The sequence below is a fragment of the Sceloporus undulatus genome, chromosome 3, assembly GCF_019175285.1.
Source record: "Sceloporus undulatus isolate JIND9_A2432 ecotype Alabama chromosome 3, SceUnd_v1.1, whole genome shotgun sequence".
In the NCBI taxonomy this organism is placed as follows: domain Eukaryota; kingdom Metazoa; phylum Chordata; class Lepidosauria; order Squamata; family Phrynosomatidae; genus Sceloporus; species Sceloporus undulatus.
The window spans coordinates 268946235-268960974 of record NC_056524.1 but is presented as its reverse complement, the minus strand read 5'-3'; the positions used below and the strand labels follow the sequence as shown (position 1 = coordinate 268960974).

At 41.7% G+C, this 14740-nt stretch overlaps 1 long non-coding RNA gene across 1 annotated transcript in view; it reads right to left on the bottom strand.

Annotated features, from left to right (window-relative positions):
• Window positions 1-1565: 1565 nt before the first annotated feature.
• Window positions 1566-14740, bottom strand: part of LOC121926051 — a 23674-nt gene continuing 10499 nt past the window's right edge. Inside the window, exons 2-3 of the long non-coding RNA XR_006102968.1 lie at window positions 6671-6815; window positions 1566-5194 (exon numbers count right to left, since the gene is read on the bottom strand). This is a non-coding gene — a long non-coding RNA (uncharacterized LOC121926051). The remainder of the gene's footprint in view (window positions 5195-6670; window positions 6816-14740) is intronic.

The window sequence follows — 14740 nt, the reverse complement described above, 5'->3', positions numbered from 1 at the left end:
AAGAGCAGGAAATCTGGAGGGGAAGTGCAGTGGAGCAATACCAGAAACTATGAAAAGCATTACCAAAAAGGAGAAAAGTTATTATGTGCATAATCCATGTTGCTACTCCCAAAAAAAACACACTCCTTCCTAGTTTATGGTATAGACACCCAAGGGATGATTCTCCAAGGGCTCTGCTCAGGCACCGATGGGTTGTGAAAGAGAAGTCCCTATCCCAGCTATGGTGTTTGACAGTTACCCCTTTTTCTCCTGGATTTCAACTTCCAAAATCCCCCCAGTGACCATGCTAGCTAGAGATTCTGTAAGTTTCAATGTGAGATCCCATATCAAGCAGGTAGAGCATAATGCTACACCTGCACAACTCCATGTTCCGTCCCCCCCCCCCCCCCGAGTACTCAGTGCTTGGAAAAGTTACCAGGAGGGGGTGCTGGTATAACTGCTGAAAGGCATGTCAATGAGAAGACCAAATGTGGTGGGCACATATTTGTTGAGAGAGACACCATGCTCAGTATTATTTCTGATGTTCCTCATTAGTGCCCGGGGGCCATAATGGAATATATGGTGCATTGTAAGGCAAACATACACAGAGCACCAATCAGACTATATGTGTCAGGCTAAGTTCAGTGTTTTTTCTGAGTATGTGGCCTAGGACAGTGTGTTAATCCCTTCCCCTCTGCAACATACAGGTATGCTTTGGTAGATAAATCAATGGGGAGAAATGTTTACTAAAATATGAAAACTGTAGCACTTCATTATTCACTGTAAGCTGGAGTAACACATATGCAGTGCAACACATATGTTCGCTAATGTGAAGCAATGTGATAGCCTAGTCTGGATAGCTGACAGGGACCCAGAACATATGGGCTCACCATCTTACACTGTGAGTGAAGAGTCAGATGGGGGCAAGGCAGGTCATCGATTCTCAGTGCTCACATTTCAAAATGGCTGCAGGTGTTGCTTTTGCCAAAGTATGTCCACACTTGTTAGTAATGTCCTGCACTTACTCAGGACCTTGGATGCAAACTTGTGCGTCCAAACCAAATTCTTGGTTGTCAGTGGCAACCAAGAGTGCAGTCCCAATTCTATATGGGCCATGCAGTTTCCGATGCAGTACAGGAGACCACTGAGGTTTAACCTCCATTAAAGAGGGGGAAATGCAAATTAAAAGAACCTACTGTATTTTTTAACCTGAGGGAACACCTCCCTAGGAATCTCTAGGTCCTCCAGTGCAACTCTATGGTCAGCTTCAATAGTGTGTTTTTTAAGAATCACGCTGAAGGACCTACAAATGCTAGAGAAGTGTTCTCTCTAGGAATATCTAGGTCCTCCAGCATGACTTGATGGGCAACTTCCAACAGACTTTGACTATAAAGTTACATCTGAGGATCTTGGGATTAATCAAATCTGCAAAAGTCAAAACTGCAAATGTAGAGAGCTGACTGTATAGAATATTCTTTCCATCTCTACTTTCAGCTCATTTCATTGCTATCTCTGGAGAAGGAAGCAAGAGAAGAAGCTGACTCCTTTGACAGCACTGTTACCTCTAAGTGAAAGACAATCAGATGTTAAGCCGCTCCTAGTCCTGGGGAAAGAGCAAGATACAAATAAATATAATAAATAAATACCCCCTTTAGGTGTAGTCAGAGTCAGAAAGTGTATTTCTTACGCAACTGCATTTAACCCAATGTAAAGAAAATTCCTTTTTATCCAAAACAAACCTTAGGTATGATCACTAAGGTTTGCTCTTTGCATGAGCCATCACACTGTTAATGAGAGTCCCAGTGCACTTTACAATTCAGGAGATATTATTGGTGGATTGGAACCCTGGCTTGACAAAGAGTATGGATTATTATTTTTTATTCCTGAAAAGTTTCTAAACTAAAAATTTCTCCTATGCATTTCCTCAAATATATAGAATCTCTAAACCTAGATATAAATATATTCATGCTGTACACACACATGTGCACACATGTGAGCACACACAGACACCATATATACACTTATGATGGAAGTGAATTAAACTTGACAGTTAAAGTGGGATTGATATTCTGTAATTGTACTGAGTGGGAAAGACTCTAGGGGCGTGTCTGCACTGTAAAAATAATGCAGTTTGACACCACTTTAACTGCCATGGCTCCATCCTATGGAATCCTGGGAATTGCACTCTCGTGAGGCAGAAGCACTTGTGGGCAGAGAAAGCTCAAAACAATAAATCCCAGGACTTCATAGGATGGCGCTACAGTATTTAAAGTGGTATCAAACTGCATTATTTTTACACTGTAGGTGTAGCCTAGTTCTCTATTCCAACAGAGTTGCTTCTTCTGATGAAATTTCTGTGTGTGTGTGGAACAGAAATTTATTTAAAATTCTCTACTCTTTTCCTTCAGTGTGCAATTTTTAATCCTAAACAGAATTTTCCTTTGTATTATTCAATTTCTTAGATATCTGTTGCTCCTAGAGATTTAAAAAGCAGTGGCAGGGGAAGAAGATCAGCTTTTTCCTGAGCTACGCTTTAGAAACTTGGCAATTAATAATTTCTCCACCTGACCCAGATTCAGCAGCAGGTTTAGCTAGAAAAGAGGAAAGTATCTCGATTTAATGGAAAGCGGTTTTACTCTTAATGCATGCCAGAGCTGTTGAGGAACGGTGTGTGTGTGTGTGAGAGAGAGAGAGAGAGAGAGAGAGAGAGAGAGAGAGAAGATATGATTCTTCCCTCTTACATTTCAGCATTTTCTTTTGCAAGGGTAACAACAAAGATTTGTCGTCATCACCTCCCATCCCAGCAGCCTCCCCATCCCCAAAAACAGCTAATCAAAAGCCAAAATAAAATAGACCAAAGCCCCACAAATATATGAAAAAGTGAAATCTCTTAGAACTAGCACAGTGACAGAATATTTCAAAAACCAGCAGAACAGATTAACAGCTGCACTAGGGATGATGGGACATCATCCAGTACATTTGGAGGGCACCAGCTTTGGTGGCAGCAAAAACAGTGAAGGCTCTGGCCTGGATGGACTCCCTAGAGACAGTGTTCTGCACCCACCCTGTAAATGTGGAGATGAAGTTGTGCTGGGTTTTAGTCTGAATATGCTGCACCTGATCCTGTAAATATGTTTGGCATGTTGGGTAGCTCTTTAAAAGTGCAGGCTAGAACCCAGAGTAGATTCACTGTCCCCTTGAAAGGGGAACTGTTGGCTGGCACTGCAGGGGGACACAATGGAAAAGGCCCTTCTCTTTCTCTTTCTTCTGCAGGATGGGGAGGGAGGAAAACCGATCAGAAGAAAGGAATTAATAGTGGGGTGTTGGTTTTTACAGCATTCCAGGGATGCCATAAGTTAGGCAGTTAATGACAGCAGAAGACTTTACCAAGTCCGAAGTGGGATTCCACCAGCCACATACTGGCTTTGTGACCCATCTGTTGTGCAGGAGATTGGTTCCCCTGAGTAATGAGGAACAAGGGCAGAGACATGGAAACCGACCCATTGGCTACTTGTGGTCACAGAAGTTGCTCATGGCTTCTGTGGCCACATGTGGCCAATGACTTCCAAAGCCACAAGGAACTTCAGTGTGTACATGTGGCCAATTGGCCACTAGGATCTTCTGTCACCAGAAGTGGCTAATGGGCCATAGTTTCCACATCTGAGACCATAAGGAGCTTCTGCAGTCACATGTGGCCAATGGCATCTGAGGCCACAAGGAACTTCAGTAAGCACATCTGGCCAATAGGCCACAGTTTCCACACCTGAGGCCACTAGGCATTTCTGTGTCCATATGTGGCCAGTGGTCTACAGTTTCCACACCTGTGGTCATAAAGAGCTTCTGCAGTAACATGTGGCCAATGGGCCAGTTTCTATACTTGTGGCCCCCTCCTCAAAACTAAAAAGAATAACAACTAAAACGGGCCACTGTTTCCACACTCAAGGCCACAAGCAGCTTCTGGAGCCACATGTGACCAATGGGCCACAGTTTGCACACCCCTGCCTGGCCCCCTGAAGCTCTCTGTACACCTCTTTTTCTTTCACACCTTCTCTTCCTCCTCCTTCCTCCTCCTCCTCTTCTAATCTCTGGCATCTTCTCATAAAATTCCGGCATGAGAAAAATGCTTTAATGTGGAACATTCCGTGAACTGAACTTCTCATAACTCTTAGGCAAATATTGGCCAACGTTGGTTTGTGGCTGGAGCCGGTTCCCCGTCCTGAGGTTATTTTCTGGGGGAAAGAGGGGGGTACAAGTTAGGACGTTTGCATTTGAGGTTGAAACTTGCAGGGAAATGGTGAATACCCAGGGGACAGCTTGGTGCATTTCCTGTTCTTGTTTCTTGGTAGAATGGATGACTTCCATATCCTTTTTCCCCCTTGTAAATATCACCAAAAAGCCCCTCTGTTTGTTGCTTGATTCGTAAAGCTTAGTTGTTTTGCTGGGGAACGTGAAAAGTCTGCCAAGTTACCGCTTTTCTTTCCTCTTTCAGCTCCTGTCTGTGGAACCGGGTGCAATAGCTGATCATTTTTCACTGGGCTGGGCCATTCTTCCTGATTTCTACTTCCCTTTATGTACCTTATTTATGTGCCTTATTTTTAATATATATAAATATATAGAGACATTATTAATATAAGAATAAAACAAAGTGCAAAGTTATAGTATCAGTTATTCAGTGTAAGAGATGGACTCTTTAATTTTCGTTATAGATCTGTCTTACACAACTCACACCATTTAGACAGATGGATAGACCAGTTAATTTACACAGCCTTGCAACATTGAGGGTCATAAAAGCATCTTAAAAAATATATATGCTCATTTGCAGGAATTTGGCAATCTAAATCTTCAGATTTGCTCCATCACATACAGTTTTTCTGCAACTTGCTTTGAAGTTTCTGTATTTGAGCATCCTGAGGTGTTCTGCAAGATTTTTCCGTGCAAAAAAACACCATGTTTTTGTGCAATACACACACACACACCACACATACACACACATTACATATTGGAAAAAACATGTTTTCTGCACAGAAGCACGTTTCCTGCATAAAAATGTGGTTTTGTAAATAGACATGCACACATATACGTATTTCTATGAGTGCAAAAATACTCCAGAAAACTTCCAGACATTTGAAAACTGGAAGAAAATGGCACAAAAGTCTCACTGTTCTCTTGTTCTTCCAGACAGGGTTTCCCAAGAAATGGGAAACCCATTTATCACCTGGGAAATGAAAAATAAAGAACATTTCCACCCTTTCCATAGTACTTTGTTTTATCCTGGCAGATAGTTTTGGATTCTGGAATACCTGTATTTGCAATATACATACCTAGTATATACTATGAACATTGTACATAGTGTGTGTGTGTGTGTGTATACATACACACACACATTAAAGATGGAACCCAGGTCTAAAAACAACATTCATTTATGAATATTTTCGTTTGGTCAGTGGCACCAGAATCTCAGTTAGGTAATCAGTAAATCCACCCTGGATTTTGGTCTGAACTTTAAAGGAGCTAGCCAGTGTACAGTACTGAATCCAGTGTTGGAGTTCAGGACCTTGGAGGGATCCTTTGCGGCTCAGGCTAGAACACAGAGCAGATTCACTGCAACTACGGACACAGAATCCATCAGTCACCCCTTTGGGAACCAAAACATGGGCTGCCCTTGGTATTAAGGAGCTGGTGCATTGGGGAAGGGATTGCATAGTAAAGGATCAGCTCCAGAGAATGAATATTGCTTGTTGGACTTCTGCAGCCTTTTGCAGCCCTGAGATGGTGTTTCTTTTCTTTCTTCTTATGAGATAGGAATAGTTTTAAAACTGCAGATTACATTCTGGGATAGGGCAAGTTGAGCTAAGATGGTCCTTTTCATATCATGTTCTGGAGAGTGTACAGAAGGAGGTGGGTTCTTTCATTAAAAGCTTCTTGGCAAAGGGAGGGGGTCTTTGCTCCCAGAATCCTTTGTAATTTGGGGGGGGGTAGCAGATAGATTGATCCAAAAAGGGGATATTTGGAGGTGAGATATTTAAGTTTTACTGGGTTCAGCCACTCAGTTGTGACATATTTGCTAATATAGGTGCACAGATTTTGGGAGGTAGAAATGTGGTACTTTGCCCCCTCTTTAAGACAAGAGCCATTCCAATATATTTATAAAAATATAGAAACAAAAAATGAAAGACCTAATATTTTTGCTGTTGCTGTTTCTAACCCTTTCTCTATCCTGAACCACAAAATCTTGACTCATCACCAATATATATATATATATATATATATATATATATATATTCATTCATTCATTCATTCATTCATTCAACAGATATAAGGTGCCTTATCATGTTTAAGGAGAATGCAAAGTACCCTGACTGTGTATTTTCTCTATGCTTTGCTGTATGCAATTATACATTTGTGTCAGCCTTTCCCAACTAAGAGCCCTCCAGTGGAGCTGGACTACAGATCCCATTGTCCACTGAACAACATGGCCACGGGAGGGCATCGCGCTGAGAAAGGGCTGCTGTGACTGTTTCTGTTCCTCTTTGCTCTGCTTTTGGGGTTACAATCCTTTTATTGCTTTATTACAATATTTTTATATATGTATAAAAAAATCAAGTTACACTTCTAAGTATAGTTGTCTAAGTTTTCTACCTTTCTGTTTGTAAGGAGGCAAAAAATATTGCAGTCTTTTCAAGTGCCTTACCTTTATTTGAGCAGAGGAATCACATATTTTTGGAGAGCATTCCTAGCAGCACAATAAACTCTTGATACATTTCACTTGTGTTGGGCTCTCTGTGTGAAGTTCTTCCCCCATCTTTGCTTTCTGGAGTGGGACATCAACACAACAGCTGCACACAACAACAACAGCAAAGTTTATTACTTTATTATTAGAGTTTATTAGGCCTACTAAAGTACTTTTCACATTATCATCATATCATAGCATCAGCATCATCTGTATTCTGCATTTCTTTCAGAATTGGGACTCATGGTGGCTTACAGTTGAAAAGAACTATACAGTTTAAAACATACTGAAAGTGAACAATATAGAATTAAACTAGTCCCAGTAGTAAAACACTTGAAATATCTAGTTAAAAGAACAAAATGCACTAAAACAAAAAGACTGAAAGGCTTTGTGGTTCCATGCCACAAAAAAAGAAGAGCCGTTCAACATGTTTCAAAACTAATAATATGCACATGTGAAATGAAACAGCCAGATTAAGTAAGCCTTGCATAACTGAACAAGAACATTTGGAGCCTTCCTGAGAGAGCATCTTCCAGGGATGATTTATTCTTTCTTTCATCACCTTTCACTTTTTTTCTGATTTCTGTTTTTGGTGGTGCTTTTAAAAAATAGATGATGCTTTTTAAAAATATGTGGGGTTGAGGTAGCTGGTTAGGCAGCCATAACTGCTCTCCCCTTTTCTCTCTATTCTGCTGTTTTTGCACATTCAGGGGGGCAGCTGGTGTATACCTTGCCTTTTGAAGGCAGGCGCAAACAGCTTCAGTATAATCGGCTATAGTATAATCCCAAGCTTTTTTTTTTTTTTGCATGATTTACTGCACACATTCTGTTGCAACCTAGCCTGCAAAGTCTGTGTTTCTCCAGCCCTCCTTCACTATTCTCCAAATGCTGATGTTGCTGAAAAAAATACTTCCAGACAGACAGAGGTCTTGAAGGAAAGGGTGTGTTAATAGGTGAGAGAAGAACAACAGTGTGATGTGGAAGCTAAAAAGGCCAACATGAGTTTAGACTGCATCAACACATGTATTGTGTCTAGATCAAGGGAAGTTATGGTGTCATTCTATTCTGCATTGGTTAGGCCTCACCCGGAATATTGTGTCCAGTTCTGGGCACTACAGTTCAAGATGGATGTTGAGAAGCTGGAGTGTGTCCAAAGGAGGACGATCAAAATGGTGAAGAGTCTGGAAACCATGCCCTTTGAGGAGACTTAGGAAGCTGGGTATGATTAGCTCGGAGAAGAGAAGGTTAAGAATTGATACGATAGCCCTGTTTATATGTTTGAAGGGGTGTCATATTAAGGATGGAGCAAGCTTGTTTTCTGCTGCTCCAGAGAATAGGATGCAGAACAATGGGTGCAAACTACAGGAAAAGAGATTCCACCTCAACATTAGGAGGAACGTCCTAACAGTGATAGCTGTTTGACAGTGGAAGAAACTCCCTTGGAGAGTGATGTCTCCTTCTTTGGAGGTCTTTAAACAGAGGCTGGATGGCCATTTGTTGGGGTTTCTTTTATTGTGAGTTCCTGCATGGCAGGGTGTTGGATTGGATGGCCCTTGAGGTCTCTTCCAGCTCTATGATTTGCAGGGAAAACCCACTGAATGCACCACCAGCTCACACAATGGGCTGAACACCAAGGGGCAAGCCACACCTGTCTCCTTCATCTACAAAGATAGGCGTGCTAAAATAGAACATTCATGGGTACAAGCTGCATGCGTTTTCTGTTCCAACACAAACGCATGTGCACAAGTGCGCAGACACACCTCCAGTGGCCACCATTCACCACCCTCATCCTGCCCACCTGGCATCCCATTTGATGCCCCACACAAGCAGCCATGCAACCAGTTATTCAACTGCACAAGCAATCAACAGCCCATACTGCACATTGCTGCACCCAATGAGACATTGGCACAGCACAAACCTGAAGGCCCCCATACATGCCTTCTTTCCCCTGCCTTCCCCCATGGCCTACTGTTGGACTGGCCACTTTGTTAATGTTATGATTGTATCCACTGTATCGTTGGTGACATGCAACATTGGTCATTATTTTGCTTCACAGTATGTGCAATGGGTTAATGGTGTAATGGATTGATAGCAATAGCATTATAGCATTTACATTTCTGTATCTCTTATCAGTGAACTCAGCACTCTCTAAGTGTTTTACAATCTGTAAGCCAATTGCCCCCAAGAAGCTGGGGCCTGTTACAGACTGCCAAAATAAAGCTGCTTCGGGTCTCTTTGGAGGTATGCTGTTTAAATGACGCATGCATCCTAAGAATCCAGAAGCTGCACCAAAGCTGCACTCCAGTGCTTAAGAATGGAGTGTGGCTTTGGCACGACCTCCGGACTCTTAGGACCCATGCATCATTTAAATAGCATACCTCCAAAGAGACCCGAAGCAGCTTTATTTTGGCAGTCTGTAACAGGCCTGGGTATTCATCTTACTGACCTATGAAAGGATGGAAGGCTGAGTTAACCTTGGACCCCTGGGATTAAACTCACATACATGTGGCTTCAGTACCAACATTTAACCACTGCACCACCTGGGCTCATTTTAAAGGAGCATGGCCACTCATGTACATGTACAATAAATCTGTGGATGGGAGATATATATATATATATATGGGCTGCAATGGTGCTGGCAGCTCTACAGCTTTTTCCTGTCTCCCCAGAGACACACAGTCCACATTCTGGTGCAACTGTCCACATTTTTCAGCTTGAACTGAAGCAAACCAAGGATTATTTTCTTCCAGTATTTAGCCCTGGAGTGTGGCTTTGTCCTGGATTCCTCCCATGTGGGCCATATGCATCTTTTCAACAGGTAAGTTTCAAAACAAAACAAACAAACAAGCTCCATTTATATACCGCTTCATACCACCTAAGCAGTGTCTAAGCAGTTTACAACTGTAAGATAATTTGCCCCCAACAATCTGAGCAAAACCATATCTTATCAATCATGTGGACAGCCCCATTAAATGCCTGTGTGTGCAAAGTTACATAACAGAAATAATGATACAGGGGTCTGGTTACTTTTTTAAAAAAACAACAATAATCTTTATGGATGGGCTCCCTAAGGCTTGAAAATTATTTTAAGGGCTCCTCCAGAGTATCAAGGTTGAGAGTCTGGCGGAAAATTTTGTGATGAAAAGACAGCTTGCGGGAACTGTTTATAAGAAACAGGCTTTGAATAGCATACTATTTTTATTTCCTTACTTTATAATGGAGGTTCATTGTTTCATTACATTTTGACAATAACATATTGGCCTGAGTCCCACTGGTGATTCAGTTGATTGTTCTCAATGTGAAGGAGCTGCTTGGCTAAACTGACGTAAGGATGAGTCAATAGGTTGGTAAACCTCAGTAAGTCAACGAGTTTACTCTAGATGGAGCTAACAAGAAGAATCAGGCCTCTGAATGTGTTTGCCCATATGTGATTTCTTTTCGTTATTTCTTTTTTTAAAACTCAACAACCTTTTATATCACCCACTTAGTTACAAACAGGCAACCAAGACTGCATCTGCTTTGCAGAAATAATGCAGATTGAGACTGTTTTAACTGCCATGGCTCCATGCTATGGAACTGTGGGATTTGTAGTTTTGGGAGATATTTAGTCTGCTTGGTCAGAGAGCTCTGGTGCCACAATAAATTACAAATCTCAGCATTCCATAGTATTGAGCCATAGAAGTTAAAGCAGTGTCAAACTGCATTATTTCTGCTGTGCGGATGCAGCTGGAGCTAATGGTACTAAATGAGCTACCTAGCAGAGGGTCTTTTTCTTTCCCAATAGGAAGTGATCCAGATACCACCACCAGAAAAATAGGGGGCATGAAGCAGTGATTTCCCCCATGCTCCATAATGGTGCATTTGGAGGAGGGGCATTTTGGACAGTTTGTAACTAAGTAAGTGATGTAAAGAGTTGGTGAATTTTTGAACAAATTAATTTTGGACAAAATAGATAAATCAGTCCTCCATATCCACTGATTTTTAATCCACAGATTCAAGCATCCATGGCTTCAAAATATTTTAAAAACACAAAAATTCCAACAAGCAACCTTGATACCATTTTACTAGCCTTTGTATTTAATAGGACTTGAGCACCCACAGATTTCGGTACCTATGGGGAGGTCTTGACCAAACCCCAGCCGATACCAAGGCCCCACTGTATATGGAATATTTTTTAAAAGAACCAATAGTCCCTGGGGCCCACAAAAGCATCCCTGAGCCACACTTTGCTATAGGTTACACATTCACCACCTCATCCTATATAATTTTTGAGATGGTTGGCATAGGGAGGTTGGCACTGAGGTCCAAACCCCCAAGGGGACATGTTTTCCAAACCTCCCCTGCCTCCTTTATATCCCAAATGCCATGTTTCCCCTCGCAAGAAGTTTCCTAGAGAAGCCTGCTCTTCGAAAATCCTTGGCAAGGAAGGCGCAGTAGGCAGGCTTGGCAGACATGCTGGCATGGCCAAGACACATCTCCTGAAATGTTGACGAGTGTCTCGTTGCCAATTAGCAACAGGAAACAGACTGTGTGTTCACCCAGGGGCTGAGAATGGCTTCCTGACTGCCAAATTGTTGGTTAAACTTTCTGTCTACCCACCTCCTTCCTCCTTGGTTGTGATGGAGGGAGAAAAAGAGGGAAGGGGGGAAGGTTGAGCTCCATTTCTCCCTCCTTCCAATTAGCCTTGGCTAATTACAAATCAATCCCCACTTCATTGCAATGCAAGCTGTTAGGGCAGCCCAGGATCCGAGAAATGCATTCAGAGGAGTTTATCACACTGGGGCTAATTGTGACATTAAAGGGAGATTGAAGGGCATTTGAAGCATCCTGCAAACAAAGTGACATTGGCGAGTAATTGCACACACAAATGGTTATCACACACTATTGTGCAAATAAAGTGAAAGTAAAAAAATGTGCGTCAATGCCTCTTTGCAACCACTTTAATGGCAGGTTTGGTGCGACATCATGTGAAATCATTTTGCACAATTACACATTTTTTCTGGGATATTCTGGGAATGATATCCTATGCTGAGCAGGCAGGGTATACAGGTATGTCTACACAGTCAATTTAAACTGGTTTTCCCCCACCTTCACATTGGCCTGTCTACACGATGCAGGGCCAAAGCCCTGATTCAGGTGCAGACTGTCTTCACAAAGGAAGGCCAGCTCTGCACCAATTCAAAGCTATCCCTCTGATAATTGCATTTTAAAAATTTACTTTCCAGGTTTTCAAATCTGACCAGAGTTGTTACCCAAATTGTAGGAGGTCCAGAGAGGGCACCCGCTTATTGACCTCAATGGGGGAAGTAATTTAGCTCAAAAGGAAGCAGTGAGAGGGCTAGGACAATGCAAAGCCAGGACCTTTTAGCCTATGTATGTCCATTCCAGACCGTCTGTTGCAGAGAAGGTTTTGACTGTGTTTTTCTGCATGGCAGAAGAGGGGTTCGTCTGGGGTCTATTCTATTATTCTGTTTAGCTTCTTAGTCAGAGAGTTCTAGTGCCTCACCAAACTACAAACCTCTGGATTCCACAAGGCACAGCTGAGGCAGTTAAAGTGGGATTATAGTGCTATGATTGTGCAATATGGACAGGCCTCAGAACAGTGTAAAAAAGATCTAAATGTGATGATAGGGGAAAGACATGATGGTGTGCGTTCATTCCAAGTCACTTTCCCCCCATCACTAAAGTGCAAGGGTGAAAGTTGTCTCTACAGGATAGAAAGTGGAAAACAGTTTAAAATTGATTTGGTTTTATGGACTGGGCAATTAAGACAAATGAACAGAGTAATCCCATATCCGCTAAAGACATGGAACAGTGGCTTTCTCTGCCAAGCTAAAAACTTAACTCTGAAGTGTAGGCCCTGTATGTTGTTCCAGATGCCACAGGGCTGCTTTCCTCAATGCAGTGCCCTTCAGGTGGGTGGGACTACAACTTCCATCATCCCCAGCCAGCACGACCATTAGCCTAAATCAAAAGTGAGGAGGAACATCTTATTCTGAAGGAAAAAGTGGTGTGTGTGTGTGTGTGTGTGTGTGTGTATATATATATAAGAAAGAGAGAGAGAGAGAGAGAGAGAGAATGATGATGGTTTGAAAGAACCATCCCTAGCTTGGTCAGTGGCTGTGGTGTTTGGGGAATTCTGTAAATAAATTTTAAAAATTATTTATTTACAACATTTATACCCGGCCCTTCAGCCAAAATGCCCTACAAATTGTTAATTTGACATTTCCCTGCCCTCAGGCTTACAGTCTAAAAATGTAGGACATACAAAGCTAAATGCCTTGTAAAACTATAAATCCCAGGATTTCACAGGATGGAGCTACAGCTCCTAAAGTGGTGTCAAACTGCATTATTGCTTCAGTGTAGATCAATCCAAAATCCACAGAAGAGAAATACCTTTATTGGCCGTCCAAAATATACAAAACACATCATGCAGATTTTCAAAGTTCCATTGGCAGAAGATTTAAAAAATCAGTACAAGAGAAGAAAAGTGATGATGTTAGAGTTACATGTCTACATTTTGTATCAGATGTTGTTTCTATTGTAGTTCAGTCAATTTGGTGGAATTTCAATGCTGGCAAAGGCCATTCCTCTCTTGGTCATTTGGGAATGAGCCAAAGCACTGCCATAATTTAAACTCCATGGGCACCACCTGAACAACAACAGAAGCAACATCTTATACAAAAATGTAGGCCTGTGACTCCCACAGCACCACTTTTATTTTCTTCTCCTGTATGATGAGCCAGTGTAGTGTGGTGATTTGAGTGCTGCACTGCGATCCTAGAGACCAGGGTGCAAATCCCCATTTGGCCATGGAAACCTTGGGCAAGTCACACTCTCTCAGCCTCAGAGGAAGCCCAAGGCAAACCTCCTCTGAACAAATCTGGCCAGGAAAACCCCATGCCTTAGGGTCGCCATGAGTCAGAAACTACCGTATATACTCAACTATAAGTCGAGGTCAGGTTTTGGGGCTAAAATGATGGATTTTGATATGACCCATGTATAAGCCGAGGGTAAAATTTAGGGATATGTGACAAAGGAGCTATCAGGGATGTAGCCAGGATTTTGGGAAGGAGGGGTCAAGACTAAGTAACACCATTATAATGGGGCTTAGGCACGGCGGTGCAGCAGCGCACACCATTCATTGTATCTAACTGAAAGGGGGGTCTGGACCCCTCAGACCCCCTCCCTTAGCTATGTCCCTGGAGCTATAGGATGAAGCAAAGGAAAATGATGCCAAAGAACTTTAAAAAGCAGGTATAACTGTTTGTGCTCCCACTAAAGTCTGGATGGATGAGAGAGCAGTGCTTTCAGGACAGATTACACCTTTGCATTTCACCAAGGGATGGTTCCATTTTTATAAGAGTTAAAGTACAGTACTTACATTGACCCATGGATAAGTCGACTCAGGTTTTTTGGGTCAAATTTTTGACTAAAATTTCTAGACTTATACATGAGTATATACAGTACTTGAAGGCACACAACAGCAACAGTGATTTTTAACATCCTCTGCATGATGAAGAAGCCAGTAATGCTTTGAAAGCTTGCACAATGTGTTTTGTGTATTCTGGTTGGCCAATAAAGGGTAAAATGTGACATTTTAAAACAATTTTTTAAAAATATTTTATTTTATAACATATAAAACACATAAACTAAAACACATATAATAGCATTATATACGTGTTGATTGCTTTCTACTACATGATTGTAACCTTACATAAGTAACAGTATTCTTCACTCTTAATAAAAAATCCTAATCCTTCTGACTTTTATAATGCTTTCTACCTTCCATTGTTGCTTAAGTCATCCTATACACACCATTCTTTAAATTGTTAAATGTTCTCAGTGGATCTGCCTAATAAGAAACAACAAAAAAAAGGAGAAAAAAAATTGGAATAATAAAAAGAATAATAAAAAGGGAAAAGAGAGAATAAAATAATAGTTTTTTGTGGGGTTTTCGGGCTATGTGACCATGTTCTAGAAGAGTTCTTCCTGACGTTTCGCCAGCATCTGTGGCTGGCATCTTCAGAG